The sequence below is a fragment of the Arachis hypogaea genome, chromosome 2 (genome assembly GCF_003086295.3).
Source record: "Arachis hypogaea cultivar Tifrunner chromosome 2, arahy.Tifrunner.gnm2.J5K5, whole genome shotgun sequence".
Lineage (NCBI taxonomy): Eukaryota > Viridiplantae > Streptophyta > Magnoliopsida > Fabales > Fabaceae > Arachis > Arachis hypogaea.
The window spans coordinates 27,834,007-27,838,980 of NC_092037.1; the positions used below are offsets into that span (position 1 = coordinate 27,834,007).

The window sequence follows — 4,974 nt, forward strand, 5'->3', positions numbered from 1 at the left end:
ATTTTCAAAAATACTTGCTCTCAATTAATGATTTGATTCAACATTTCAAGTGAGTTGCCTTTTCTGTTGAGAAAGGTTTAATGTTTGAATCATATCTTTTCTTGTTAGCCAAGTCATTAATTTTTAAAATCAAATCTTTTTAAAAATATTTTTCAAATCATATCTTCTCAATCACAATTTTTTTTAATCAATCAATCTTCTTAATCATATCTTTTTCAAAATAGTTTTTAATCATATCTTTTTAATTTCTAATTTCAAAATCTGTTTCAAAAATCACTTTACTTCTTTCTCAATCATGGTTTTCGAAAATCAATCAAAGTTTTTCAAAATGTTTTTAAAATCTTTTTCGAAAAATTACTTCCCCTCTTCTCATATCCTTCTATTTATGGACTAACACTATTCCTTAATGAACAATTCGAACTCCATCTTTCTTGATAAGTTTGAATTTTCTACTTCTGCCTTGTATTTTTCTTTTCCTCTGACACCTCAAGGAATCTCTATACTGTGACATAGAGGATTCCATATTTTCTTGTTCTCTTTTCTTTCATATGAGCAGAATCAAAGACAAAAGCATTCTTGTTGAGGCTGACCCTGAACCTGAAAGGACCTTGAAGCGAAAGCTAAGAGAAGCTAAGGCACAATTCTCTGTAGAGGACCTAACAGAAATCTTCAAAGAAGAAGAACCCATGGCAGCCGAAAATAACAACAATGCCAACAATGCAAGGAAGGTGCTGGGTGACTTTACTGCACCTACTCCCGACTTCTATGGGAGAAGCATCTCTATCCCTGCCATTGGAGCAAACAACTTTGAGCTTAAGCCTCAATTAGTTTCTCTAATGCAACAGAATTGCAAGTTCCACGGACTTCTATTGGAAGATCCTCATCCGTTCTTAGCTGAGTTCTTGCAAATCTGTGACACTGTCAAGACTAATGGGGTTGACCCTGAGGTCTACAGACTTACGCTATTCCCTTTTGCTGTAAGAGACAGAGCTAGGACATGGTTGGACTCACAACCTAAAGAAAGCCTGAACTCTTGGGAAAAGCTAGTCAATGCCTTCTTGGCAAAGTTCTTTCCACCTCAAAAATTGAGTAAGCTTAGAGTGGAAGTCCAAACCTTCAGACAGAAGGAAGGAGAATCCCTCTATGAAGCTTGGGAAAGATACAAACAATTAATCAGAAAGTGTCCCTCTGATATGCTTTCTGAATGGAGCATTATAGGTATTTTCTATGATGGTCTCTCTGAACTATCCAAGATGTCTTTGGATAGCTCTGCTGGAGGATCTCTTCATCTGAAGAAGACGCCTACAGAAGCTCAAGAACTAATTGAAATGGTTGCAAATAATCAATTCATGTACACTTCTGAAAGGAATCCTGTGAACAATGGGATTAATCAGAAGAAAGGAGTTCTTGAGATTGACACTCTGAATGCCATATTGGCTCAGAACAAAATATTGACTCAGCAAGTCAATAGGATTTCTCAAAGTCTGTCTGGAATGCAAAATGCACCAGGTAGTACTAAGGAATCTTCCTCTGAAGAAGATGCTTATGATCCTGAGAACCCTTCAATGGAAGAGGTGAATTACATGGGAGAACCCTATGGAAACACCTATAATCCTTCATGGAGAAATCATCCAAATCTCTCATGGAAGGATCAACAGAGACTTCAACAAGGTTTCAACAACAATAATGGTGGAAGAAACAGGTTTAGCAATAGCAAGCCTTTTCCATCATCTTCTCAGCAACAGACAGAGAGTTCTAAGCAGAACAACTCTGACTTAGCAACCATGGTCTCTGATCTAATCAAAACCACTCAAAGTTTCATGACTGAAACAAGGTCCTCCATTAGAAACTTGGAGGGACAAGTGGGTCAGCTGAGCAAGAAAATTACTGAACTCCCTCCTAGTACTCTTCCAAGCAATACAGAAGAAAATCCAAAAGGAGAGTGCAAAGCCATCAACATGGCCGAATTTGGAGAGGAGGAAGAGGCAGTGAACGCCACTAAGGAAGACCTCAATGGACGTCCACTGGCCTCCAATGAGTTCCCCAATGAGGAACCATGGGAATCTGAGGCTTAAAATGAGACCATAGAGATTCCATTGAATTTACTTCTGCCATTCATGAGCTCTGATGAGTATTCTTCCTCTGAAGAGGATGAGTATGTCACTGAAGAGCAAGTTGCTAAATACCTTGGAGCAATCATTAAGCTAAATGACAAGTTATTTGGAAATGAGACTTGGGAGGATGAACCCCCTTTGCTCACCAAAGAACTGGATAACTTGTCTAGGCAGAAATTACCTCAAAAGAGACAGGATCCTGGGAAGTTCTCAATACCTTGTACCATAGGCACCATGACCTTCAAGAAGGCCTTGTGTGACCTAGGGTCAAGTGTAAACCTCATGCCACTCTCTGTAATGGAGAAGCTAGGGATCTTTGAGGTGCAAGCTGCAAAAATCTCACTAGAGATGGCAGACAACTCAAGAAAACAAGCTTATGGACTTGTAGAGGATGTTCTGGTAAAGGTTGAAGACCATTACATCCCTGCTAATTTCATAGTCCTAGAGACTGGGAAGTGCATGGATGAATCCATCATCCTTGGCAGACCCTTCCTAGCCACAGCAAAGGCTGTGATTGATGTTGATAGAGGAGAATTGATCATTCAAGTGAATGAAGAATCCTTTGTGTTTAAGGCTCAAGGATATCCCTCTGTCACCATGGAGAGGAAGCATAAAGAGCTTCTCTCAAAACAGAGCCAAACAGAGCCCCCACAGTCAAACTCTAAGTTTGGTGTTGGGAGGCCACAACCAACTTCTAAGTTTGGTGTTGAACCCCCACATTCAAACTCTAAGTTTGGTGTTGGGAGGTTCCGACATTACTCTGAGCATCTGTGAGGCTCCATGAGAGCCCTCTGTCAAGCTACTGACATTAAAGAAGCACTTGTTGGGAGGCAACCCAATGTTATATTTTATCTATTTTCCTTTGTTATTTTATGTTTTCTGTATGTTGATGATCATGAGAAGTCACAAAATCAATTGAAAAAGCAAAACAAAATGAAAAACAGAAAGAAAAACAGCACACCCTGGAGGAAGAACCTGCTGGCGTTTAAACGCCAGTAAGGTTAGCAGATGGGCGTTTAACGCCCAGTCTGGCACCATTCTGGGCATTTAACGCCAGAAAGGGGCACCAGACTGGCGTTAAACTCCAGTAAAGGGCAAGAACTTGGCGTTAAACGCCAGAAATGGGCACCAGCCCGGCGTTTAACGCCAGATTTGGCACAAAGAGCAATTTTGCTCGCCACTTGGTGCAAGGATGACTTTTCCTTGACACCTCAGGATCTGTGGACCCCACAAGATCCCCACCTACCCCACCACTCTCTCTCTTCTTCACCCATTCACCAATCACCTCAACTCCTCTTCCCCAAAAACCCTTCACCTATCAAATCCCATCTTTCTCTTCACCACTCACATCCATCCTTCATAAAACCCCACCTACCTCACCATTCAAATTCAAACCACTTTCCCACCCAAACCCTCCCATAGATGACCGAACCATCACCCTCCCCCCACTCCTATATTAACCCATCTTCACTCCTTCATTTTCACACAACCTAAACACTCTTTCTCCTCCTTTGGCCGAACCACAAAGCCTCTCCCATCTCCTTCATTTCTTCTTCTTCTACTCTTTTCTTTCTTCTTTTGCTCGAGGACGAGCAAACCTTTTAAGTTTGGTGTGGTAAAAGCATTGCTTTTTGTTTTTCCATAACCATTTATGGCATCCAAGGCCGGAGAAACCTCTAGAAAGAGGAAAGGGAAGGCAAAAGCTTTCACCTCCGAGTCATGGGAGACGGAGAGATTCATCTCAAGGGTGCATCAAGACCACTTCTATGAAGTTGTGGCCTTGAAGAAGGTGATCCCCGAGGTCCCTTTTTCACTCAAAAAGAGTGAATATCCGGAGATCCGACATGAGATCCGAAGAAGAGGTTGGAAAGTTCTTACCAACCCCATTCAACAAGTCGGAATCTTAATGGTTTAAGAGTTCTATGCCAATGCATGGATCACCAAGAACCATGATCAAAGTGTGAACCCGGATCCAAAGAATTGGCTTACTATGGTTCGGGGGAAATACTTTGATTTTAGTCCGGAAAATGTAAGGTTGGCATTCAACTTGCCCATGATGCAAGGAGATGAACACCCTTACACTAGAAGGGTCAACTTTGATCAAAGGTTGGACCAAGTCCTCATAGACATTTGTGAAGAGGGCGCCCAATGGAAGAGAGATTCAAGAGGAAAGCCGGTTCAATTGAGAAGGCATGACCTCAAGCCCGTGGCTAGAGGATGGTTGGAGTTTATCCAACGCTCAATCATTCCCACTAGCAACCGATCCGAAATTACTATAGACCGGGCTATCATGATTCATAGCATTATGATTGGAGAAGAAATAGAAGTTCATGAGGTGATATCCCAAGAACTTTTTAAGGTGGCAGACAAGTCCTCTACCTTGGCAAGGTTAGCCTTTCCTCATCTCATTTGTCACCTCTGTTATTCAGTTGGAGTTGACATAGAGGGAGACATCCCCATTGATGAGGACAAGCCCATCACTAAGAAGAGGATGGAGCAAACAAGAGATCCCTCTCATCATCAAATCCCTGAGATGCCTCAAGGGATGCACTTTCCTCCACAAAACTATTGGGAGCAACTAAACACCTCCCTAGGAGAATTGAGTTCCAACATGGGACAACTAAGGGTGGAGCATCAAGAACATTCCATTCTCCTCCATGAAATTAGAGAAGATCAAAGAATCATGAGAGAGGAGCAACAAAGACAAGGAAGAGACATTGAGGAGCTCAAGCACTCCATAAGATCTTCAAGAGGAAGAATAAGCCGCCATCACTAAGGTGGACCCGTTCTTTAATTTCCTTGTTCTTTATTTTTCTGTTTTTCGAAAATTATGCTTATGTTTAGCTATGTTTGTGTCTTG

General features: G+C 41.6%; 1 non-coding gene across 1 annotated transcript; it reads right to left on the bottom strand.

Moving 5' to 3' along the window:
* Positions 1-1,091: 1,091 nt before the first annotated feature.
* Positions 1,092-1,199, bottom strand: LOC112763270 (small nucleolar RNA R71). The gene has a single exon (XR_003182849.1). It is a non-coding gene; the product is annotated as a small nucleolar RNA R71 (small nucleolar RNA).
* Between the last annotated feature and the right edge of the window lie 3,775 nt (positions 1,200-4,974).